Below are 27,927 nucleotides of genomic sequence, written 5' to 3'. Positions count from 1 at the left end.
GTTTTTCATTTAAAATTGGAAAATTTAATCTAATTTCGGAGGCATGAAATAAAACTGATGGGCAAATATTAGAATTTCCATCAATGAAAAAGCTTAATTTCTAAAATGCTGAAGGTTAGTTTATCAAAATATTGAAATTGCCTCATATCATAAGTCAAAGCACCCTCTCTTTACTAAATAAGGAGCTATAAAGTTGTACAATTACTGTCAATAATTTTTTTACTTGGTTTGAAAAATAGTTGCTTGTTTTAAATAAAACAAAGTTCAACTGAAGTGACTATATATCTATCATCAGTCTTGTAAAACTCCTTGTGTTAGATTTCTTCTATCCCCAAAATGCCAACCATGCATATTAAACTGACTCTTGTTTTTTGCGTATGATTTCTGTACATCTTTCCTATTTGAATTTTAATGTTAAGTACCCTTTCTTAGAGTGTGGATTGTAACCACTCTTTTTAACACTCTATCACCAGTACCTAGAACAGTGCCTGCCACATAAGAAACACTTAATAAAATTTCTAAATTATCTTGATTAAAATCCATACTCATCCTAGCTTTAAGCACATGAAGACAGAAATAGGTTCCAACTGCATAAAAACACGTGAATAATCCAGAGTAAATGTTAACTATAAGTACAAATTATCTGTTGATTAAAATACAGAACATGTCTGAGATTTGGAATTACTTCCTAATAACCCTGAGTCAGAGCTGTGGTAAAGGCTTACTGGGGGCATGTTACCATTTTCTGAGTACATACTCAGAAAAGGAAGAAGTTGATGAGAGAGCATGCAAGATTTTCCAGGCTCAAAATGGAACTTGACTCATCTGCATGGAAACATCCAGCGAAACACAGAAGGGCTCACTCTTCTGCTGAATTAAGCTCACCCCCGTGAATGGAATGGAACAGAAACAAGAGACTGAGGTCTAGGTTTTGAGGATCTTCACTCCACTTACCTGCACAGGACCAGGCAACGCACAAGAAGAAATGTGGGAACTGTTGCTGTGTACCTCTAAACAAACACAGTCACCCTATGTAATAGAATGTGTCATATATCTGACCAATCAGAATAATTCCTCCTTTCTTGGTGGAGTAGCTCTGATAGAAATGGACAGAGCTGGGCTCGGGGTGGGAAGGGGGTGGTTTCCTTCTGTTACAGGCTCTAAACTTTCTTCAATTTTCCTATGATTTTGGCCTAACTAAAAGTTATGGACTTTTGAAAAAGAGTAGGTACTAAAATTAAATAAGCTGAGAGTGTTGAAGGTGAAAAAAATGACACCAAATTTAAGAAAATGTAGAATTATTACTATGAGAATTACCAGAACTGTGTTTGTTCCAAATATGAGCCTGCTATAGCATTTTAATTATGAACAGAATTAAACAGAAATTCACTTGCTGTCTCCATCTGATAATATTACCGGAGACTTCCCTTAAGGAAATTTAAAATTATTTTTTCTATGTAAATCTCTACAAGTCCTTAATTTCAACCTTATTATAAGAAATAACACACAGTATCAATAAGCTGGCAGAATTTTGACAATTCTCCTGCCTCCCTCCATTCCACCTTCTTTTCCTCTTTCCCTCTGTCCCTTTCCCTCCTCTTCCCTCAATCCCTTTCTTTCCACAAAGCAAGTAAATGGGTATATAGCAAATAGTAGGGATCACACCCTTTCATTACAGGGGTTGGGAATGTGGACTGTCACAAAAACAGACTTGATTTTAAATACTGTATCTGCGCCTTACTAGCTGTGTGACCATGAATCATTTAATCATTCTGTGCCTCAGTTTGTCCATCTGTAAAATAGGTGATAAGAGTACCTACCTCTTAGGATTGTTGTAAGGGGGGATTCCAATTGGTTTTAAAACAGTATTTAGCACAGAGGAAGCATAATAATTATTATTTTCCACTTCTCTGAATATATAAAACATTTAGTATTGGGATTCATAGTCTCAAAGTCTAACACTCACTGATGTGAATATCTGATTAGCTAAATGGAGAAAAAAATTGTTATAGTAATTATTTCTTTAGTTTCTCGTTTTGTTTTTTTAACTGAAAACCAGAATCACAATTTCTTGGCATTATCTGTTATCAATGAACAGTATAAGACTATAATATTATTTTTGACAAGGCACTGAATATTTGAAATGAAGAAAACTAAGAAATAGTAGTAAATAAAACTTTTCTTTTACTAATCCCAAGTGAAAGATGAAATTAATGGTGATATATTATGTGAAAACTCTGGAGAAGTCATACAGAAAGGACCTCAAGTACTTGAGGCACACTTGAAATTCAAATGACAGTAAATGACTAATTCTTAAATCAAGAACCCTTCACTAAAATTAAAAACACAAATGCTTTCTTTTTCTTGATTTCTTGTAGGAAGTGAAAGAGTACTCGGTAGGTGTCAGACTATTTTAAAAAGCAGGTTATAGAGATGATATTTCAGGAGCGTAAAAATACTAAGGCAGATCTCATAAATGATTGGTATATTATTTAATTCAGGTTAGCATCAGAATTGTCAATGTTTGTTTATTAAGCAATGCAGTCCTTTAGGTAGGAAACATGGTTCTTTGGAGAAGTTGATAGACACAAGATACACAAACTGGAATATGGTGAAAAAAGACAGTATAGATTTTTTTAAATTAAACCTAGGAATTATTTAACATGGCCATTTCTTTGGGTTGAAGAAAGAACTTCATATAGATTTTCCTGGTTCAGGCTCCAGTGAGGTCTATAGGCAGATTTGTAACTAGAGCAAGATTCAGACCTATTTCCATTTTTGTGCTTACCTCTTAAATATGTCCAGTTCCTACAGCATAGAGGAAAGCACTAGATTGGCCATGGCATGAAACAGGTTAGAATTCTGGCCCTGCCACTTAATAACTGTGCACGGCTTAAATGGGCAATTTGCTAAAATTCATGAATTTCAATTCCCACCCTCCAACCCCCCACCCTGGGCAAAATGAGTATAATCCTTTTTCTACCAACTCTAGAGAGTTAGGATGGTCTGCAGAGAAAATGTATATAAAAATGCTTTGAAAATTATTTAATGCTTTAAAAATATTATTTATCATTATTATTTCAAGATGAAGGAAAACTCCCCCTCCTCTAATATATTCAGTTTTTTATGGCCAGCTAGATCTTCCAGAAAGCTACATAAAAACTGAACATTTTAACAACACTCGGCAATGTTTAGATGTTAAAAAAAAATTATCCAAACTGGCACATTTCTTCTTAAACAGTTCTAAAAGTAATACATACACATTGCAATGAATTTGGAAATACAGAATGAGAACAGGAGGAAGTAAAGGTCACCCTGACTCTCTTATTTCTTGAGTTAACCATTGTTAAATAATTTTAAAATTTTCTTTGGGTCTTTTTTCTCTATGTGTGTGATATTCAAAACCAAGTTGTGAATATGCTGTATTTATTATTTAACATTCTTCTCTTCTCACTGGACATTTTACAAAAAACAATTTTAATTTGTTAGTTTCTGTATTGTTTCCGATTCTATGCATCATAAAATACTTAATAGTGAAGGTTACCTATGAGCTATATGTAAAAAAAAGTTCAGCATATATAACCTAAATAAATATATTAGAAATTCATATGCTTTAAAGCAGTGATCCCCAACTGTTTTGGAACTAGGGACCGGTTTCATGGAAGACAATTTTTCCACCAACAGGGTGGGCGGGTGGGGACCCCTGCTTTAAAGGCTATCCCTATGTTTTTATGTGATTGACCATTTCAAAAGTTTCATAGACAATTCCAATATTTATATTTAATTAAAGACCATGAAACTTTTTTTAGTATTTTTAAATAAAAGATAGTTAAAGATTACTTCATTTAAAAGCTGATAACAAACCTCTAGAACACTTCCTTCTACTTAAGTGAGGTGTTAGATAAAAAACGCACTATAGAAATATAGATTATACCTGAGTTTAAATAAAAATCTGAATAAATACTATAGAATTGTTATCTCCCCTTTATTCTGTTAATAATTGGTAATAGGAATATTATGGAGAATGATTGAAGCTAAATAGTCATATGTCAATTACCAAGATCACATTTGTGTGGTACAATGAATTTGCAAAGGTAGACTATCAAATATATTTTATTGTCAAAGGTGGTCTGCCAACCAGCAAGTCATTTCATAAGTTATGCTCTAAAATATATCATTTACTGATACCCAAGAGACATCTCGGTATGTCATTAATAGTGTAGAAACTCTAAACCAGGGATATATTTGTCTTTATGATTAATTTGAGACAGCAGCTAATAAAAACCAGAATAATAACACTAATAACCTTCAAATTAATTTTGACCCTAAGCTATAGCAATTTCAACAGAAGTTAGTATATTTACATACCAAATTAAAATTCCTAAACTAGTATTACAATTGATGCAGTGTTTTTATGAAATACTACCTGTATAATACTTCATTAAGATAATAAAATGAGAACAATATAGAAATGTCATAAATATTTGTGTCCTAGAAAGGATTTAGAGGGAATTTCTGGTAGTATAAATTAATACATGATTAATCATATTACTTTTATTTATAAAGCATCCAAACATATACACATCTGTAATCTTATATGTCTTTACCATCAAGAGAAATATATTCCAGAATTAATTTTAAAAACACTGCTTTTACTGTGCTTATGTTTTCTAGTTGAGAAGTCTGGACTTTAAGCATTTTTAAATTATAGAACTAATCAGATAGAAAGCAGGAGGAAACCAACAATACAACTGATGGCATTTGTTAATATAAACCTTTGTGTAAAAATGTTATGAAACTAAGAATGGAAGAAAAATAGAATTATTAATCAACAGATGGCTATTTAAAAAAATCTAGTTAATAGTATACTACCTGGGTTATTCTCTTACTTGAAAAAATTACAGTATATTAGGTTGTCCTAATTTGGAACTATGTAACTGCCACTCTCATGTTTCTAGTTTTACTAGAAGAGCGCATTTTTTAGGTATAAGCGTAAGAAAAAAAAAAAAAAAAAACTGGAAAGTTCCATAGTGCAGTTTCGTTCCTCCCTTTCTCCAACAGAAAAAATAAGAAATACTGTACCTAACCAACAGATCTGATGATTCCAAAAGGGGCAAGTCTCTATTCTGAAACACTATTCAAGTCAGAACATTCCAAATTAGGATTTTGTGAGACACTGGAAAATTATGGCATGAAATATAGAAGAATATTTCTAATGCACTATAAAATGTATTCCTCAAAGCAAAAGAGCTAATGGAAGGCCAGAGCACTTAATGGATAAAATATAATCAAATGAAACAGAAGCATGTTCCAAGCTGAAAGGCAGCAATATCACTATTCTTACATAATTGGATAGTAGTTATAACCCAGTAAGATCAGGTTTAAAAACATTTAAATATATATAAATACACATATGTATAAATAACATATATAGCGCCTGAAGTAAATACATATTCGTATTCATATATTAAAGAATCACTTTGAAATTTTAAAAATATTTTTTTAACTATTGAAAAATAAACAGCTAGTGAAAAAATAAGTTTTCTTTGCAAAACTTGACTCTGGAAAAAAAGATTCTTCAAATGCTTCTCCAAGAACTTGTCTGTTTATTTTAAATATAATCAAATAAAAAAATAAAAATAAAAGAAAATAAATATAATCAAATATTTGAAATAGAAGGCAAATGTTCATGAAAACAGATATATATACATGCATATATATGCATATATATATTTACACACATAATTGGCTAAATATAATTAATATATATAATACACATAAAATACAGATCTTCCTTAACTTACTATGGCATTGCATCCTGATAAACCTATCATCAACTGAAAATATCATAAATTGTAAATGCTTATACTACACCCAACCTACCAACCGTCATAGTTTAGCCTAGCCTAACTTAAATGTGCTCAGAACACTCACATTAGCCTAAAGTTGGGCAAAATCATCTAACACAAAGCCTATTTTATAATAATCTGTTGAATATCTCATTTGTTTTATTGAATACTGTACTGAAAGTGAAAAACAGAACGGTTGTTAAGTGTGTCCGTTGTGATCGAGTGGCTGACTGGGAGGAGTGGCTTGCTGCTGCTGCCCAGCATCACAAGAGAGAATCATGCTGCATATCAGTAGCCTGGGAAAAGTATAGTTTCTACTATAAATTCAAAGTATACTTTGAAAAAATTCAAAGTATAGTTTCTACTAAACGAGCATCACTTTCGCACCATGGTAAAGTTGAAAAATCATTAAGTCGAACCATTGTAATTCGGGGAATGTCTGTAAATAAATTTTTGTATAATATATGTGTATACGTGTATGCACATGTATATTTAAAACAGGAATTTACACTGTTTGCTACGTCTCATCTTAGAAGCAGACTATGCCCAAAATCTATGCCTCAAGCCTTTGGTGAATAGCTAATGAATTCAGTATTCAAACAGGGATTTAAAAAATTGATTTGGAAATTCAGGACAAACTTACTACTAAAAATGTTTTACACTTTTTACTTAAAAGAACATAGTTAGGTACACATGATTAGACTCTACCAACTGAAATAAATTATTGCCGATTTGGCTAGAGTTGTTGATCACCACAAAATTCTCTCTTGTGGACAACTATGGCTTACATATTAAATGGAAGGCTTTAGGCAGTTTTTGTACTTGTTTCCTTAAACCTAAATGGTCCACATAATGATAAAAAGTCAAATAAGAAAAAAATGTAAAATTATGTGCTTTTTAAGGCCAACAAAATTGTTATCATACTAAAGCTTGTCTGTGTACTAACAGTGCAGTTTTTATAGGCAGGTGTTTCTGGTACTAAAGTTTTCACGTTAATTGAGGCTCTATTTTTGATTTCAGTTTAAAGGTGTTGCTAGTGATTGAATCTACTCAGTAGCGCACATTTATGAATAAGACTCTGAATATTAAAATTCTTACATGTACTCTCTAAATTCATTGAGATTCAGTAAAATAAAAAGATATCATATACCAAGAAGATTCCTTTGTATATGATGTACAATGGAGTAACAGATTAATTTTCCTTTTTGGACAACTTAATGATACTGATTAACATTAAAAAACTTCAACAGTTACATATTAAAAAAACAAAAGATTGGGGTACAAGGCAGATAATTAGTAGTATTACCTTTAAAGGCTTTTGTTAGAGGAAGTGAATGTTAACAACTCCTTATAAATTAAAGTTGCCCTCTCCCAGGAACTTCAACACTGTATCAGAAAAAAATAAAATTGTCAGCTATTGCTTTCAAGAAAGGGAACAATTCCCATTTTCTATAACATTACTTCTGAAATCAACACCCTTATTCAACAACCTTGATATCATTTCTGATAATGAGTCAGTGAAAAGAGTGATTAGACAAATGGTAAATTTCAGAAAGAAAATAAGATACAGAAAGAAATTCAGAAAGAAAATAAGATGCCAACTGAGTTTTCCTAGGTCATCCAATCGCCTCCTTGCAGAGTTAAAAATAGAAGCTAAGTCTAATTCCCACAGCTACTGCCAGATCAGAGCCTGACAACTTTGCATTGTGGTAGCTTCAACCTCTCCTGCTACTGGGATTACCTGCATTGAGACATCTTCCTATGAGGTTCAGTCATTTCAAGGTTTGGTTTAAAATGGAGAGGGGTAGGAAAAGGTTCATAATTTTAGGGAAAATCTGTGGTAATGAGATCTCATTGTAAACTGCTCACGAGAATTAGAAAGATAAAAATTGGAAATATTTACTAACCCTTACTATGTTTCAAACACTGCAATAAGTTCCCTTTTATGTTATGTTCTTTAATCTTCACAACAACCCTGTGATTTTCCTGTTTTAAATATCCAGAAACAATTCACAGTGGTTAACTAACTTACCCTAAGTCATAGAGATAGAAAACAATAGAGGTAGGATTCAAACTAGGTGAGGTTCAAAGTTCAAATTCACTTCCTGAAAAACATGATTAGAACATAAATCGTAGCCAAAACTCTCTAAAATAAATTTAAAAATTAAAAGAAAGAGAGAAAGGAGGGGAAGAGGGCCTAGTGATCAGCATACCTTAAAAATAATGTTTAGAACTTTTTGACTGATCTTAAAAATGACCAAAAGCTAGCTGCCTGAGAGCTCTAAGAATAAAATTATTAACAAACTAAACAAAAAACATTGATTTTTATACTCACTCACTTTGAGATCAACCCAATTGCTTTCCTTTCATAACACTGTACTGCCATTTTATTTCATTTTCTATTATATTTATTTATTTTAAATATATTTATTTATATTTTTTTGGCCTACATTGGGTCTTCGTTGCTGTGTGCAGGCTTTTTCCAGTTGCGGCGAGCGGGGGCTACTCTTTGTTGTAGTGCGTGGGCTTCTTATTGCGGTGGCTTCTTTTGTTGCAGAGCACGGGCTCTAGGCGCGCGGGGTTCAGTAGTTGTGGCTCGTAGGCTCTAGGGTGCGGGCTTGGTCGTTGTGGCGCACGGGCATAGTTGCTCTGCAGTATGTGGGATCTTCCTGGACCAGGGCTTGAACCCGTGTCCCCTGCATTGGCAGGCTGATTCTTAACCACTGCGCCACCAGGGAAGCCCTCTATTATATTTATTAAGGGATAATTTAAAGACAAGTATTTTGCCTAACAGGTTAATGATTTTTTGTTTTCTTCTAAACGATGACCAAGATGCCAATCCTCCTCCCCTTATTCAGTGGACTAATTAGTGTCAGATCATTTTAGTGTCATATTTAATTTTTGTGGTGAAATAGTGACTTCACAAACCCTGTGAAGATGTTACACATCCACTATAACATGCATGCAGGTGGAAAACATTTTCAGCTGATGTAGAGTTTGCTTTCTCTATGACTGTATTCTTCACAATCAATGAGATAGAAAAAGACATGGAGATAAGAGAACTGTTGACTAATATTTTCTTATTAAAATCTGTATCTTGGACTTCCCTGGTGGCGCAGTGGTTAAGAATCCGCCTGCCAATGCAGGGGACACGGGTTCGAACCCTGGTCTGGGAAGATCCCACACGCCGCAAAGCAACTAAGCCCATGTGCCACAACTACTGAGCCTGCGCTCTAGAGCCCGTGAGCCACAGCTACTGAGCCCGTGCACCACAACTACTGAAGCTGGCGTGCCCTAGAGACCGTGCTCTGCAACAAGAGAAGCCACCACAATGAGAAGCCCATGTGCCACAAAGACGAGTAGCCCCTGCTCCCCGCAACTAGACAAAGCCCATGCACAGCAACGAAGACCCAATGCCACCAGAAATAAATAAATAAATAAATAACTTAAATAAATAAATAAATAAAATCTGTATCTTGCATTTTGAATTTTCTAAAAGTCCAAATCCATTATGGTTGAAAAAAGAAGGGTAATGTCATATGTTTTCTTGTCCTGGGTAAATGGACTGTGCTTGGTTGAATGTCTTGAACTGCTCAAACTTTAAGGTCCATCACCTTTAATTTCCACCTTGCCAAAACCTCAGACAAGAAACAGGAGAAAGGGTAGTACCATCCATAATTCATTCCCACCACACCTACAAAAATAATCACAAGGAACTTGTGTAGAATACCAATTCTTTTGTATTAGGAAGGCAGTTTTCAAAATTAAATGGTATTGGTTCATTTGGTTGTTTAATAAATATCTTGCAAATGCCTATAATAAAGCCAAATACCAAAATGACCATTTAAGTTGCAGAAATTTTTACGTTCTTGATATTTTACTATTTTAAAGTAACAGTTTACATTTGAGTGCTTACCATAATATATAATACCAATAAGCTCCCTAGAAATCTAAACATTTATAAAATACACCAAATGCTACTGTCTCATGCCTTGCTTTGCAATCCTGGATTGCTTTCTAATATGGAGATGATGTAAGAAATATAATCTAGATATCTCTTCTTTGGGATCACCAGCCATGTCTCAACTAACTTTTATCAGTGGAGACTCTCAGTACATACGTATTTATTTATTATAAAACTCTTCGGTACTGATCATTAGGTAATTCTGGTAAATGTGGGTGCGTAATAATAGTTAAGAATGTCATCCCCATTTCATTTCAGCTTGATCCACTGCAGGAAAGCACAAATTAGATGAAAACTATTTCCCCAAGAACAACTCACTTCCTTGAGAGGAGAGATAAACTTGGATGAACAATGATTTGTCACAATTTATTTTTGAGGGTAGTGGTTTAAAAAAAGTGCTAATGTAATCTTTTCATAATGAATCCTTTTAAAAATGCATTAATTCTCCAGTGACTATAGCTTATAATTAGAAACCTATACATATAATTTTACTTTTCTAAATTTTTACATATGACCATATATAACAAATATTGAAATCTGAAAATCTTCGTAATCTTTAAAATTTGATGGCCTTTAAATCTGAATTTGGATTTGGTGAGTCTGACGGATTATTCTTAGTGACTCTATTGGGTACCACCAATTCAGATTCAACATTATTTCTGCAAGTCTCAGAAGCATTAAGTTTTGTGAATGGATAGACGGTATTAGCATCCTGGTTGTTTTTCACTACATTGCGATTACCAGAGAACCTGAGTGTGAAAGATCATGGAGAGGAGTGTAAGAAATGGCACTAAAGGTATCACTGACTTCTCTCTATTTACTCAGATTCTGCAGTATACAACAGAAGGAACAAAGCAGGTTGTGTTGCTGCTACTGTTGCAACGACCAAGGATCCTCAGTCTCATAGCCATTGCAGTCCATTGTTTAAGATGTGAGCTTGTTGTTGCTTATTCAGGCAAAAGTCAGAACGCTTATTTGTTTTATGTCTGTTTTTTAATGAGGGTTTGATCAGACAGCAATAAAGACAAAAGTAAATAGGAGAAATGTTTATTAATAGGTCCCTCCATACCTATCAACCAAAGAAAAGGCATACCTTAAAATATTGTTGTGAAATGTCTAGGGTGTGTCTGTCTGTGTTCTTGCAACCCTTCACCTTTAAGTAGCTTTTCAAAAATATGTTATAAACATGTTGCTTCATCCTTGCCCTTTTAGCCTGTTAATGTCTAATTTAAGTAAAGCAGGATGCAATCCCCAGCAAGTTATCTGTTTCTCCTTTCTTGGACAATGCAAATCAAAACAGTCTTCTTCTAAGGACGGTAGTGAAAAGTTTTGCCAACTGTGTTCATACTTCAGCTATTCCAGCATTCTTTAGTTTAGCTTAAATGAGACACTCTCATCTTTGGGCTTTAATTATTCTGTTTCAAAATAAATTGTAAAAGATACTCTAAAGAGAAACTAAGAAAAAAACCCAACAAAATAAAAGATTTACCATAATGCAGGTACATAAATATGAACTAAAAATAGTTTTAGATTAAAAATTAATCTTTATTTTAAAAATTAATCTAATTAAAATTTCAGATTAGGCTGGATAGAAATGATCCATTGCTGAAGTTTTAAAAAAAACTAGCTATAAATGTTACTAGTTTTCTACACTGTTGTTACAAGACTTGACTGACATCCGTGATGTACTCTGTAATATTTTTGAAATGATGAAATGTGTGATCCAGAGACTTGAAATACTTCAATACTTGTGTATAGGAATTTTCTTCCATGAACTAGAAATGAAAAAAGTGAGAATGTTTCCTTGCTCAAATCACATTAAATGGATTCCCTTATATTACTTGCATTCATTTTTAAGATAGTCATAAATGGTAACGTAAAATACAGGAATACTATCTGTTGAAGAAGTTTATGGTTTTTAATAGTCAATGTATGTATTAAAATTATAAATGTTTCTGCATAATCTCTGACCCAACAATACCATTCCATGCCACTCTAAGAATTCTTCCATCAAAAGTAAAAGCTCCAGCACATAAAGACATGAACCTCTATGTCCATTACCACATTTCTTGAAATCATAAAACTGTTTGGAACTTAATAAATGTTTATCAATGGGTTTTGACTGAATGAAATTGTGGCTCACTCATAGTACACGTTACTGGGCATCTACTAAAGGTAATATGGTAGTGATATATGCTAGATATCATTAATATAATAGAAACACAATGTACTAAAAGTGTTTTGCAACTAAAAATCACTATACATTGTATGGCTTTAAAAAGGAATGAAATTCTGATACATGCTATAACATGGATGCACTTTGAAAACATTATGTTAAGTGAAAGAAGCCAGACACAAAAGGACAAATATTGTATGATTCCACTTATATGAGGTAGTTAGAATAGGCAAATTATAAACCCATAAAATAGAATAGAGTTAACCAGAAGCTGAGGGGAGGGGAGAAATAAGGGGTTATTGTTTAGTGAGTGCAGTTTCTGTTTGGGATAATAAGAAAGATCTTAAAATGGATAATGGTAATGGTTGCTCAACATTGTGAATGTACTTAATACCAATAAATGATACACTTAAAAATGGTTAAAATGGTAAATTTTATGTTATGGGACATTTTACCAAAATAAAAAATAAAAGTATACTATAAAATAAAGTAAAAATTTACCTCATACTAGGCGTATTATGAAGTTTGCATAAAATTGCACTTATTTTAGGAGCTTATATGGTTATTATCATATTTGGGGACATGTAAAGAAAGCAACAGCTTAAGTAGTCCTCTTGAGTTCTTTCTCTCCATCTTTCCAACCCGGTTTTTTCTAGATTAATGGTTTTGTCACGCCTCTCTTTGAATACTAGCATCAGTAGGAATGCTAGCTAGTACTGGTTTCCTTAAGTATCAGCTAAAAATTTTAATGTATTTTTATGCTGGTAACTGTTTTAGAACTGGGAGGGATGTCATTGTTTTCTTAACTTGGCAAAAGCAAATATATTACTGTAGACAGCATTATTAGAAAGAAATAGTAACTTTGAAGTAGACATATGTCCATCCTAAGAAAACTGAATATATTTCAAAGTAGACCACACCACTCAACTGCTGGCAATGTTCTTCTACATACTTGGCAGTATAGTACTCTAAGTCTGAGAACTGTTTCTTTTTTGTAAAAATGGTTTTGATTGGAATACCCTGAATAAATCATTTGGAATGTGTAACGTTTAGAGCTCCTTCTGGGATTCCTTTTCCATGAATCAAGGTTCTTTGACTCACTATTCTCCTTGGCACTTGCTTCCTAGTCATCTCAGCTGCCTTTGTGCCAGTGCTAATGAAGAGCTCCCATTTTAGGTCCTAAAGCAGGGAGAACAATAAAAGGAGAACCTCATTTCAAGTACCAGAAATGTCTGGGCTATAAAGGACACACATATTGTCAAAGTAAGCCCAGAGTGGGGTGACATCACCAAGGTCGTTCCTGGCTCCACCCCTGCCCCCCCCTCCAGGAGGAACAGCTAACAATTATTTGGAAACAGGACACTATTTGAGAGAATCCTAGAACATGGAGGTGAGGCTGAAGCACCCCCGTGCACCACAGAGACCAAGACAGACTACATTAGAAGGGTGAGAGAAGCAGCTAAACGTTGACCTCATTGCCCCTCCCCCAGGCCAGTGGAGCACCATGGGTGAGGTCTCCCCTGAACCTCTGGTTCCTCCAGTAAGAGAAGAGAACTGGGGGACAGCAAGCACCACCACTAGCATTGGGGTTGCTTTGTGGGAGCCAATGCTCTAATCTGCTCTACTGGGATTGCAGGGGAATCTGCAGGGTTTGACCACTGAAAGTTGGACTGTGATGAAGGGGGAAGGGGCATACAACAGCCAGCACATGGATTTTGACAGATGGAATTCATACCTGCAGTGCCCAAGTAGTGATCACAACTGGCATCTTTGCTTATCTACAGATCCAGGTTGGCGGGGCACTACAACCAGGGAACTCAGCAGGGTACAGATCCACCCGATACGCATCTGGCCCTTGAGCCTGGTTTGCCCATACCCAGGGAAAGAGCAGAGTCACAGCTCACCCACTGTGGAGAGTGTCTTCTGGCCATCTGACCAAAAGGGCTGGCAATAAATCCTGGAAGCTATTTGGCCCAGTTGTGCTCCAGCCAAGAGGCAGGCAGCCAGAGCTCATTACCCCCAAAGCAGAGCCAGTACCAGGTGTGGAGGGATCCTGTACTATGTACAGGCAGGGAGATTAATTCATATCCAAGGCTGAGAGTAGCTCCAGCTCCTCCCAACTGGGGAGGCTGTTTGAGAAATTAAGAGTAGCCTGGAGTGGCCCCTCCTCATCCCACCCAGGCAAACGAACTGGGACTAGCCCCATCCCATCTGCTGTGGAGAGTGTCTTCCTGGCCCATCTGATTAGAAGGATTGGTGACAACTCCTAGAAACTGTGCGGCCCAGCAGTGCTCAAGCCTAGAGAAGGGTAGGCAGAGCTGATAGTCTGCAAAGCAAAGCCAGTGGCCTTGTTCAGCCACAGAACTTGGGGTGTGGATCAGCTTGAGTTAAAACAGCAAGAGCTTTACTGGCTTTAGAGCTGCTTCTCCTGCTGCACCCAGGCAGGAAATCTAATTTATAGCCCTACTCATCACTGAATACAGCCTTCAGCATGTCCAACTGGGGAACCTAACCAGAGAACATGGGAAGCTGTACAGCCCATTAAACAGCCCTAGATACAGTGGCACTTGAACAGAGAGCACAGCCTGTGGCCTCCCCCATCTGCAGGGCAAAACTAGTGTCCTCATCTGACCAGGGAATTAAGTGCACACTCTGGCATGATTTGGGTTCCCAAACAATGAACTATACAGGCTCTGGGCCCTGTCCTGATTCTCTGCCAGGAAACTAATTCATAGCCCCATCTACTACTACTACTGAATATAATACCCAGTAAAGTCTGGAGGAAGAGCCCAATTACTCAAATATGCAGATACCAATGTAAGGAATCAAGGATGACAAAAATTAGGCAAATGTGACACCACCAAAGGAAAGTAATAAAACTCCAATAACTGACCTTAAAAAAATGAAGATCTATGAACTGTCAAAGAATTCAGAATAATCCTCCTAAGGAAGTTTAGTGAACTACAAGAAAGCACAGACAACTAAGTGAAATTAGGAAAACAATGCATGAACAAGACAAGAAGTTTGACAAGGAAATAGCAACATCAAGAAAACAGGAACACTAGATTTTAAAAATACAATAACTGAACTGAAGAATTCAACAGAAAGTTTCAAAGGTAGATTTGACCATGCAGAAGAAAGAATCAGCCAACTGGAGGATAGGACATTAGAAATTACCCAGTGAAAGGAACAAAAAGGAAAAGAATAAAAAAGAGTGAAGAAAGCCTATGGAAATTATGGGACACAATAAAGTAAACAATGTTCATGTTATGGGAATTCCAGAAGAAGAAAAGAGAGAGAGAAAGGGGAAAAAAGTATATTTAAAGCAATAATGGATGAAACCTTCCCAAACCTGGGATGAGAAATGGACATCCAGATCCATGAAGCCCAAACGACCCCAAATATGTTGAACTCAAATAGGGCTACACTGAGACACATTGCAATTAAATCGTCAAAAGTCAAAAACAAAGAAAGAATTTTAACACCAGCAAGAGATCTTTTCTCTCTTTGAGAAGTTACATACAAGGGAACCCTGGGATAATTGGATATTCACATGTAAAAGAATGAAATTGGACCAATATCTTATACCACTCACAAAATTAACTTGAATTGGATTAAAGACTCAAATGTAAGATCTGAAACTATGCAACTGCCTGCCAGAAGAAAACAGGAATAAAGCTCATTACATGGGTTTGGTAATGACTTTTTGGATATGACACTGATAACACAAATGACAAAATAAAAAATAAAATGGAACTACATCAAACTAAAAAGCTTCTGCACAACAAAGAAAAGTAAAAACAAAAACAAATCAACAAAGTGATTGAAAAGACAACCTATAGAATGGGAAAAAAATATTTGTAAACCATATATCTGATAAGGGTTAATATCCAAAATAAATTAAAAATTCATACAAATCAATAGCAAAAAAAAAAAAATTACCCAATTAAAAAATGAGCAAAGGACCTGAATAGACATTTCTCCAAAGAAGACACACAAAAAGCCAACAGGTACATGAAAAGATGCTCAATACCACTAGTCATTAGGGAAATGCACATTAAAACCACAGTGAGATATTACCTCACACCTGTTAGAACAGTCATCTTCAAAAAGTCAAGAGGTAACAAATGCTGGTGAGGATGTGGAGAAAAGGGAACCCTTGTGCTGTTGGTGGGTTTGTAAATTGGTAAAGCCAGTATGGAAAACAGTATGGAGGATCCTCAAAAATTAAGACTAGAACTACATATATCTAGCAACTCCACTTCTGGGAATATATCCAGAGAAAATGAAAACACTAACTCAAAAACATATCTGCACCCCCATGTTCATAGCAGCATTATTTATAATAGCCAAGACATGGAAACAACCTAAGTGCCCATTGATGGGCAAATGGGTAAAGAGGTTGTTTTATATATAGATAGATATATACATATCATATGTATATACACACACACACACACACACTGAAATATTATTCATCTATAAGAAAACAAAGAAATCCTACCATTTGAGACAACAGAAATGGACCTTGAAGGCTTTATGCTAAGTTAAATAAGTCAGAGAAAGAAAAACACTATATGATCTCACTTATATGTGGAACCTAAAAAAAAAAAAAAAATTATAGAAAAAGAGATCAGACCTGTGGTTACAGGAGACAGAGGGTCAGGGGAGGGGAAATTGGAGGAAGATGGTAAAAGGTACAAGCTTCCAATTGTAAGATAAATACATACTATGGACATAATGTACAATATGATGACTATAACTAACACTGACGTGTGATATATAGGAAAATCGCTACGAATAAATTCTAAGCATTCTCATCACAAAAAAGTATTATTTGATCTCATTTATATAAATTTGTATGTTTGTGTGAGAGAGGACAGAATACAAAATTGCAAAAAGAAAAGTTGTAAAGTACGAAGCTGCTTAGGTTTATATCTCAATCTATAACAGATAACAATTTGTTTAATTTTAACAGGTACAAAAATAAATATTAAGCATAGAACAAGCAAAAAAAAAAGTGAGCCCAGAGTAGACGTCCTTAAAGCATTTGCAAAGGAGGGCTTTATTAGGTCCGTAAACACCTGCAATTATAGGCAAAATTCTATGTGTGTGTGTTGTGTATGTACTTGGGGAGTGGATGCATAGCCTTTATTGAATTATTAAAGGGGATGTTAAGACCCAAAAGTTTAAAAAGCACTGGAAAGTCTGATCACAAAACAATTTTAAACTACTCTGATTATGTTTTTATAGTTTTCCTTCACTCATTAACACTTCAAAGAATAGCATGTTAATGTGGAAAGAATCTCTGCCGTTTACGTAACATCTCTGAGTCTCAGTGTAAAATTAGCATATAGTAGAAGGATGAAATTATATACCATAGATGAAAGTACCTAGCAGAGTGCTTTAAAACTAGTACTTATTTATGCAAGACACCGTCCCCTGCTTACTTGTTTTCAATAGAATGAAAGCATACTGAAAGCTGGTACAACGTCTTCTTTAAAGTTTTGTTTTGTAATGCTTACTATGCTTTTTGATATGGATGAGCCAATATCCATTTAAGGGCATGTAAGCTCACAATAACTTTTGTTGAATATAACTATCTGAATGTACTTTCACTATATTATTATATAGGGACTTTAAACTAAAATGTACTTGCACACATTATTTAGAGCCTAACTTGGATATTAGAGTAGGTGGATATATACCCCTGGAAAATAATAACTAATTTCTTCACTAAAATCAAATTGCTGAACATCTACTTTGCATATACATAGCTAGGCACTGTATTATGAGTTGCAGGTAATAAAAAGTTGTTAGTCAAAGACTCTGCTCTCTAGGGTTACTTTAGAACAGCAAATCATGTTCAAACTAAAGGATAGACCAAAATAGAAAGTGCCATAGGAATTTAGACAAGGGAGAAACACATCTGAAATGAGAAGGAAGGTGGGTATGGGGAAGGGTTCATGGAAGAGGCAGTGTATGGTGTGAGCAAGGTTTCAACGTGTAGCAGGGTGAGTGAAAGGAACAAATGAAGACATACAGTCGTGATATCATGCGGCAGAAACTAGAAATAAATATCACTTGTTCTAGGCGGGTCATGAGGTAATTTAAGGGGATTAGTGAGAAACTAGATACAGAGATATCTCTTTATATATTACTTATTAATAATACTTTTATAAAGGAATCAAGTTTGTTTTATTTTTAATTTTATTTATTTATTTATTTATTTATTTATTTATTTATTTATTTATTTATTTATTTATTTATTTATGGCTGTGTTGGGTCTTAGTTTCTGTGCAAGGGCTTTCTCTAGTTGCGGCAAGCGGGGGCCCCTCTTCATCGCGGTGCGCGGGCCTCTCACTATTGCGGCCTCTTCCATTGCGGAGCACAGGCTCCAGATGCGCAGGCTCAGTAATTGTGGCTCACGGGCCCAGTTGCTCCATGGCATGTGGGATCTTCCCAGACCAGCGCTCGAACCCATGTCCCCTGCATTGGCAGGCAGATTCTCAACCACTGCGCCACCAGGGAAGCCCAATAATACTTTTAAACACAAGTATTTAATTTAAAAAAAAGAATAATATAGGGATAGGAGATTAGGAGGTACAAACTATTATTATAAAATGAGCTATAAGGATATATTGCATAGCACAGAAAATATAGCCAATATTTTATAATAACTATAAATGGAGTATAACCTTTAAAAATTGAGTCACTATATTTTACACCTGTAACATATAATATTATATATCAACTATACTTCAATTAAAAATGCTATTTTAGTGAATAAAACACTAAGCAGTAAAATTTTAAAAAAAGAACTTAGAAGAGAACTTAAAAACAAAGACATAAAGAACAGGTTGAAACAGCGCAGAAATCTGGCAATTAAGAGGCCATTGATAACTTTCAAAATAGCACTTTTTCTACCCATTCTCAGTGGAGGTAAAGCCTTATTAATCCTACTATTTCTTTTTCCGTTTTTCAAAATCTCAGGATAAGTCTATTTCAATTGTAGCTAATGGCAGTAATGCAGCACCAGAAAATGCCTTTTGTAAGGAGAGGGCAACTTTGAATCCTAAATCTGTACTCAAGTCTTAAATTACTGATAACACTGACCACCCACCAGACTAAATGTTTTTTTTTACGTGATTGGAAAGCAACAGATTGATTTCAATTCTATCTTCTCAAGTCTATGAAAGAGTTCCTACAGTTCATTTAGCATCTAATAGTGTACATCCTTCTATTTGGTATTCCTCCTCCTTAACACCGGGCAATTAATTTTTCCTTTCTCTGGGAAACGTTTTTAAGAAAGGAAATAGAGTCATAAATCAGTTTCGGTTAGGAAATCATACAACTATTTCTACCTAGGGCTTTGAATTTAGAAACTTTCATCAGAAATTGTTTAAATATAATGAAGTCCAAATTCTGAAATACCTTAAATTTAATTATCTTAGTTGCACTAAAATAACAAATTATATTTCTATCTTGTTTTCTTTCTTCCCCCAAAGGTTTCTCCAGCCCTAATCCATAACTTAATGCATTCATCTCACCTATAAAATCACTGGCAGGTATGATGCCAGCTTTGGCAGCTCCAGTCCCCTAATCCTGACCCATTTCTTGCCAAAGAATTCAGTTTCTTCAGAAACCAAGTAATAGACATTTCAATTTCTAACCATCATTAGCATATTTTCATGTACTAATACTCAACATAAAAACCTTTTAAAATTACAGAAATTTTTACTGTACTTAAGATCAATTGCACTAAGCTGTATTTCATAAACCTTGGGCTGCTTTCTTAAAAATGAATTATTACTTTCATATGTTTTTCACTTATTATTCAGAATCATTATTCATATAATTAAATATTTTACAATTAGGTAAGAAAGGTGGTAAAATAGTTTTGCTATTCTTGTTCTTTGTTCTCTCTTCTGGTTGGTGTGCCTGAGTCAAAATTTTAGAATCTTGAAAATTTAATATTTCAAACCCAAACCACAGTTAAAGATAATAATAACAAGAAGCTAAAAAAATTTCGGTCCAAATGTTTGCATGGTCCAGGGAACAGTTCTCGGAGTGGGCCATTTGGAGTGGGATTTGCCCACCCCCCTCCACTCCTTCTGCCTCATATACTGAAGATAGAGACAAAGAAACCAACTCAAATCTTTCCAAAGTGTATTTATAAATAGAGAATTTGTAATCAGAAAATCAATAATGATATATAATAGAAGTAACATGATTTTTCAGAACCAGTATCTTGGTCTAAAAGCAATATTTAAAAAAGAAGGTAAGTGGAGGTAAATTATTTTAGCTATAAATTCTGGCCCTCTTTTTCATTGATCTCCTATTTTAATTTGTTAAAATAAAATCCGTGGCCTTTTGAGTCAAACTGTCTCTTTAATTTCAGATTTAAAGATAACAAATCTCTTTTTAAATGGAATATTGGCACACAGACACCACACAGTCTGGCTTATTGCAACTGTTCTCTGTTGGTGAAGTGGCACATTTGCAATCCCCACCATAGCCATCTTCACCATTTCACAGAATATCATTCAAATGTACATCCCTAGGTGGGCAACAAGAATGGGCACTTGAGCTCAGCAGCAAGGCGTTTGTGGGGAAATCCTAGGTCAGAACCCCTAAAAGGGGAGACTAACTTGAGGATGCCCAAATAACCTGAGGTTTACCTTGGACACCTCCCCTGGCTTTCTGATTGCCTGTGGGAAAAGCCTCTCTGGAAACTCTTTTGAGGTTATTGGGGGAATCCTAGGACAAACACACTGCTTGCTTTTGCAAGAGGACTTGCCCCATACCCTACCCAGCTGGGTGTCTCAACCTAGCCGGACTAAAAAAGCTTCAAGAAAAACGGGATAGACTGACATTTGCATTTCTACTTCCACCTATTCTTATGCACATGGAGCAAAATATGTAGGTATAGCCCTCTTTCTCACACCCCAACAGATTCTGCTGTCCTCGAAACCCATCTGGTAGCTGCAGTGACTACAATGAAGGGAGTTATCGGAAACCATGTTGGTACTGGGCTTAAAGGATTTTTCATGCCATGCATTTTGGGGAAGGACACAGATAATAGTCCAAACGTGGTATAAGGCAATGCCCTTTCTGGGTCCTTGAAAAATCAGTCATGGAACAGAGGTGGTGAACAGGAGCTGACAAGAGCTGACTTGTGAATGGGCACAGCAACCCCGGGGGGGGGGGGTGGAAATCAATGAATGATTGACAAGAGAAGATGGTAAATGAAGGGAGAAGTGGGGACAAGTGCTGTTCAACCCAAGCTGAACTCCAGGAGGTAAGTTTCTCCTCTAATTTGAGATTCTTTCTAAAGGTTCAGTATTGAAGTGGGTGTTTGACGTTGAAATGTGCAGACCCATTCTGATAACTGGAGAGGGAGAAGACTGAGGAAGGCAAAAGGAGAGGGAAGATTTCCTATTACTTCTCCAGGCTGCTGACAAGAACCTGCTGCTCGCGAACCAGAAATTAACCAAGCGAAGGTTGAAGGAAGCAACGTAAAAGTGCAACTCAAATTATTTTACATTTTGAATCCTCTTCAATATCTAAGCGAGTGTGGCATAGCAATGGTTGATTATTTTAAGATTACAGAGGCTGACCGCCTTCTTTGTTTGCCCAGTAACACCGCTCCTCCAATAATCTCAAGCACTTGGCTGATTAACATTTCAATTCCAGTTGTTGCTCCTTTTCCCATTGCGGAAGGCGGCAGGGATATTCCCGTTCTTCCCTCTGTATTACAAACCCCATTACTAACCAAGCAGAAAGCACAGCGCAATGTGGCCGAGGCTAATAATAGCCGGGCTGCTTACCTTCTCCGGAGGGATCGAATCAGCGCATGTCCCCGGCGCCGGCTGCCCCGGGGCCGCAGTGCCGCCGCGCCGGGTCTGTGCGTGGTCAGCTCGGCCGGCCCCCACCCCACCTGCCAGCTGCAGCAGCTGCTCCCGCCGCCGAGCTCCGGCCGCATGAAGTCATCCCCCGCCCCGGGCCGGATCGCCACATTCCGCGCCAGCCGCGGGGGGAGAGGGACCTCTCCAGGCTGCGGGGACCGGCTCCTGGAAACTGCGCTCAACGATCGCTACCCTTCCCGGTGTTAGGGTTATTTTCTAGGAATGCTTTTACAGAAGAAGCGTCGCCGGTTGGTGGACCGAGAGAGAAGAGCCAGAATGGCTTTCTCTGCAGAGCGCCTTTCCTCTGAGCGCTCCCCTGTCACTCCCGCGGCATGGACAGCTCCATTCCGTTGTGTGGGTTTTCCACCCTCTTCATCTTCCTTATCTGTATTGTTCATTTCGCTGAATTTGAGAGTGGGATTAGCTTTTAAGATATCGTTCAAACACTCCGAAAATATTTTAAATTGGCGACTAGTTTTTCTAAGCCCCTTGTAGCAAGCTCCACTTTCCCCCAACGCGCGCGCGCGCACACACACACACACACACAGTTACTCGCACGTACACACCCAGCCAAACCACTCACAATTATGAAAGCTGGGACCTCTCGCCCTCTTGCCTACGTAATGGAACAGGAAACTCCCAAAGGAGTGGGGAAGTAGGACCGGCTAGCGAAAGCACTTGAGGAAAGAGAGAGGGGTCGCCCCAAGATTTTGTTGCTGTTTAGTGGTGTCCTTAGTGGACAGATGTTCCCCCTCTAACCCCCTGGCCCCGCCCCAAGTGGAATGGCTGGTCTGGTGACAGCTGTAACATTTGGAAACAAAGAAGCTGAAGCCACATTAACAGATGGCTGCATCTCTTTCTTTCCCGAAGGATTTATCAGAATTGGCTTTAGGAATAATATTAGCATATACGTATATAATAAGCCCTTTCCTTCTCTCTTTAAATTGGCACCAGCTATTAACAGGTTTCTCTCTCTCTCTCATCTTCTTCCCTCCCTCCTTCCCTCCCTCCCTCTCCTAAGCTGACCAGATCATCAGTTTCCGGACTTAAGGGGGAAAAAAGGCCAAGGATGTGCCCTCTTTACAGCTGAACCAGGGTTTATTTTCCCAGGGTTGAGCCATTCCCAAGTAGAGAGGCTCTTTGACACTAGGGTTCTCTGTGAGTGAACTTCTCACATTCAGCTTGCTTTTGGAATTACCCATCACTAGGTCCAGGCCAGTTTTATCCTTGGTTTTGTCCAGCAACCTAAACAGTATAATTGCACAAGGCCAAGGCAGTACTTTTAATCTAGGAAGAGTTCCCAACTCTCTGTTTAGCAGTTCCAAAATTAGGAGGTAGTGTAGCAAACAGTTTCAACAAGACTCAGTAAGAATTCTTGACCCTAGAATGCGGGCTTTTTGAATGCTGGAACAACCTAATTCATCTCTCTGAGTTTCACTTTCATAAAATTAGACCTCACCAAAGAGCAGGGGATTCTTAATATGTATCAAAGTGTATGTGGAATCTGGATGGGAATATTACATCTTTAATTTCACTAACCTCTAACTGGAATTGAGTATTTAGCATTTCCTTTAAATCTAAATGCAGACAACAAACCACAATAATATTAGGAGTACCTGTGACTATATCACCAGCCGATGTCACAGACAATTTCCTAAGGCAGTTTTTATATATATCTCAAAGTATCACTACTCTGATGTTACAATCAAATCATCATTACCTTTTCTGTTTTATCTAATAGACTATATATTTTAGAATGGTTTTAGATATACAGAAAAATTAAGGGGATAATACAGAGTTCTTATATATCTCATTCCCAATTTCCTCTATTATTGACACCGTACACTAGTGTGGTAATGTTTTTACAATTAATGAGCCAATATTAATACAATAATATTAATCAGAGTGTACTTTATTCAGATTTCCTTGGCTTTCGCCTAGTGTCCTTAATTCCGTTTCAGGCTTCCATCCAGGACAGCACATTACATTTAGTTATCAAGTCCCCTTAGGCTCCTCTGGGCTGTGGTAGTTTCTCAGGCTTTTCTTGTTTTTGATAACCTTGACAGTTTTGAGGAGCAGTGATCCAGTGTTTTGTAGCATACCTCACTAATGTAATCCGTCCAATGCTTTTCTCATTGTAAGACTGGGATTATGGTTGATTGGGAGGACAACCAGATAAAGTGCCTTTTTTATAACATCATATCAAGGGTACATACTATCAACGTGATTTGACTGTTGATGTTGACCTTGATAACCTGGCTGAGGTAGTGTCTCAGACTTCTCCACTGTAAAGTTACTCCTCCACCCCTCCCACACTACACTTGTCGGAAGGAAGTCACTATGTGAAGCACAAACCCAAAGAGTGGAGAGTTATGCTCTACCTCCTTGAGGACAGAGTATGTACATAAAGCATTTGGAATTCTTCTGCACAGATTTGTCTATTTTCCCTAAATATTAAATTATTCAATTACTGATATTTATTTATATCAGTATAGACTCATGGATATCTATTTTATCCTTTGGGTTATAATCCAATACTATTTTATTTTGTTGTTTGAATTGTTCCAGCTTTGGCCATTGGGAGCTTTTTCTTTTGGTGCCTATGCTTCTTTGACATACTCCCTTTGGGGTGTGTGAGTTTGTGTGTGTGTGTGTATATGTGTTTAGCATGCATGTTTGTGTGTGTGTTTAACACTTCCTGACTTTCTGGTACCACAAGATGCTCCAGGCTCATTTTGTGTATTTCCTGCCCCAGTCCTAGAATCAGTCATTTCTCTGAGGAGCCCTGATTCCTTTTATTGGAGAGTAGTAATAGAAACCAAGATCTGGGCTCTAGATGTGCTGTTGCTAATGGGGTATTATTTGATTAGGCTCTCTTAACTGAGAGAACAAAGAAATATATATGTATACTAACCCATGTATATACACATATCAGTAAATATTTCTCTATATAACTATCTATATCTATATTGAGCTGAGTGTATACTGATGTCTGCAACTGTAATCCATTAACGCTGAGATTATTTTAGCTCTCTCCTCTCGTTTATCTGTAAATTCATACTTCAATATTGAGAAATGTGGCTACCGCCATCCACCATCTATTTACTTAATTGTTCAATTTCAGTACACATGTATCAGAATTGTTAACCCATCTCCCCAACATCACTATTTTTAAGTATAGTAGTTAATAGTCTCTGTTATATCTTGTTATTTAATGAGTTTAAATACCCATTAGTTTCTATATCACAAATTTGGTTTTTAAAATATTCTAATGACTACATTTAAAAAATAGTAACTAGTTTCTTTTGAAATTCTCTATATTATATTTTATGAATTTAAAAGTGTTATTTTAAGACTATTTAAATGGGCTGCTCCATATTGTCAAAGGGATCCACAGTAAAAAGATGGTTAGGATCTCAACCTCACAAAGATTATTGTCAGTTTATAATGAGATGATGTGAAATTGTCTGGTGCAAATGTTGGGAGCTCATGCTTGATAAGTGTTAGCTTCGTCCACTTGGGCAGGCTTCTTTCTCCTTTAAAGTTCTAAATACCTTGGAAGAGAGAACATGCTAAACCTTATGGTTAATAATTTATAATTTAGTGGAAGGATTTGCTAGGTATCAGTGTTGGTGGTAAAGGTCCATATAAGGTTGACAGAGGATGAGAGGAAGACAAGGATGACCCTGAAGGTCAGGGGTTTTGTAGTTGAACAGACTGGGGATTGGATCCTTCCATTCACAGCCTGACTTTGTTTCATTTTTGAAATAAGGAGAACAATGGCTATTAAATAGGCTTGTCCTTAATAGTGAAAGTAGATGTTTAATCTTTTCTTTCAATTTGTTTGAGACAGTGGGGATTAAGTGTGGCGATTTGGAACAGTTAGTTACATAACATATTGGATTGTCCTTCCTTGTAGAGTTTTCACTCTGTGAAGCCAGACTCACTGGAGGTATAGATAGTTTCTCATGATAATTCAGTCTCCTTCATCCATGAAAGTACTCTTGCCAGGTGCTTTTTACTCACAGAAGACAATCAGTGTTGATGGTGCTGAGAAAAAACAAAAATTAAAGATATTAAATGGCAGGAATTAACTGCTTCAGATTATATACCATGGAGAGAGACATAGGGGAAATAGAAAGAAAAAAAATGAAATGAGAAATGTCTTACATCAACATGTAGGGTTTGAATCTATCTGCTTGGAACTTGACATACACCAGTATGCCAGATAATTTAATTTAATGAATAGTGGCTAGGGTGAGGTGAAATAGGTCAGTTTTTTAATCTATGACTTTTCATTGAACAGCCCTTTTTTAAAAAACTATCTTCGGATCATGACTTTGAGGTCGGCCGTAATTCCTTTCTGATATTCTGGAATTAGAGATCAAATGGCCTAATGATACCATGGGTCTCTGCAAAGGACAATATGAAAACCTGAGCCAGAGGCCCTGGGTGCCTGAAGCTGTCAGCATTAGAACCACTCCTTTGGGTTAAGGAGTCCTTCCAGAAAGGACTCATTTAAATGCAAATATACTATCAAGAAGGGTAACCATGTATCCAGTATCTGATTAGCAGCCATTAACAATTTAGCAGAGATTAGCTTCTCAGATTTATTATGGAGAGGAGTTGTCAGGGTGATTTGGCCCAGGCATCTGTCATCCACTGACTGCCAGGTCTCCTGCCCTCTTCACTACATAGGGGTCTGCCTAAAGCTGAACTTAGTTTACTAGGAAAGAATTGGGCACTTACTGCATGACAATCAATATTGTTTTACATAATTTTGACTTATGAGAAAGGGTAGGAGGAGAATTTCTATAATAATAGTACCTGGGTGTGTGTGTGTGTGTGTGTGTGTGAGTGGTAGCTGCTCAGCTTAGGTTGATTAATCATACTCTACAGAAATCTTAAAATTTTATGACAAACATCTACCCTTTCAATGAGGCCAGAAAGTATATCATGTAAAATATGCACAAATGTAGTCCAGGGATGGCAAAGCTATAGTAATAGAAATAGAATTGTGTTCAAGTAATTATAGCTGGACTAAAAATTTCCTGCATTAATATGAAAGCACAGATACAAAAGTACAAAAAATGATCATTCATATGAAGATTGATATTTCATATTGAATATCTGTAACAGAAATACAAAAATGGAAGAAGGGAAATGACTACAAACAATAGTAACTGTTTCTTTAGACATCGCTAAGAATTCACCTTTTTTTAACTGGTAAGGAGTTGACATATAATACCAGATCTATATAATATAGGTAGTAGTCTATAATTGGAACTCTAGATTTAATTGCGAAATGTATGTTTACTTAAGTGAGATGCTTGGTAAATGGCATATGATACATTCAATAGTGTGGTGTAAGTAATTCTCAAATAAACCCTTTTTAAAAAAAATCATCATGTGAAAGTCATGAAATAAAACAATGTACTTAAGGATTGCTCTTTAAATTTTTTAACCTTAAGTTTTTAAAGAATCTAAGAAAACCAAAAAATCCCTTCTGGAGAAAGGTATACTTTGAAGAAAACTTTTGTATTGTAATGAAGAGATTATTAAATAGTATTTATAAAGAATTATGTCTCTATAATTATTCATTTTTTATAAAAATGAATATTCAACTTTTCAAATCAAATTTAAGCTAATAAGAAAAAGAAATTTAAATTTGATGAAAAAGTAAGTTTCAATGAACTGTGTTTGGTCATCAGGCAAGTTGATGTTCATTCATTCAGCAGATATTGATGGAGTGTCTAATATGTGCTACTGTTCTAGGCACTAGAGCACTAGGCTCTAGGAGTGAACAAATAAATCTCTTCTTTATGGATCTTATGTTCCAGTGGAAGGAGACCACCATAAATACATAAACATAGCATGTTAGTTAGTGGAAGGACCATGAAGGAGCAGCGTAATGATGCAAGGTTTAGGGCAAGTATATAGGGTGGTCAGGGGACATTTGAGCAGAGATTTGAAACAAGCGTGGGAGCAAACGGTATGAATACACTGAAAAAGAGGCTTGGTGTATGCAGG

The 27,927-nt window shown here is 36.3% G+C and overlaps 1 protein-coding gene across 4 annotated transcripts in view; it reads right to left on the bottom strand.

The window, feature by feature from the left end:
- PKIA (cAMP-dependent protein kinase inhibitor alpha) overlaps window positions 1–21,977 on the bottom strand; it is a 95,198-nt gene extending 73,221 nt beyond the window's left edge. For 2 of the 4 annotated variants that reach the window (XM_082432898.1, XM_082432899.1), the window contains exon 1: window positions 21,820–21,977. The gene's annotated coding sequence lies outside the window, so the exon portion shown is untranslated. The remainder of the gene's footprint in view (window positions 1–21,819) is intronic. The other 2 variants (XM_082432897.1, XM_082432896.1) reach the window with 2 other exon arrangements.
- Window positions 21,978–27,927: the final 5,950 nt, after the last annotated feature.

The sequence above is a fragment of the Balaenoptera physalus genome, assembly GCF_965194825.1.
Source record: "Balaenoptera physalus genome assembly, chromosome: 17".
Lineage (NCBI taxonomy): Eukaryota > Metazoa > Chordata > Mammalia > Artiodactyla > Balaenopteridae > Balaenoptera > Balaenoptera physalus.
Note: the sequence above shows the minus strand (reverse complement) of the source record. Positions and strands in the feature narration are given on the sequence as shown.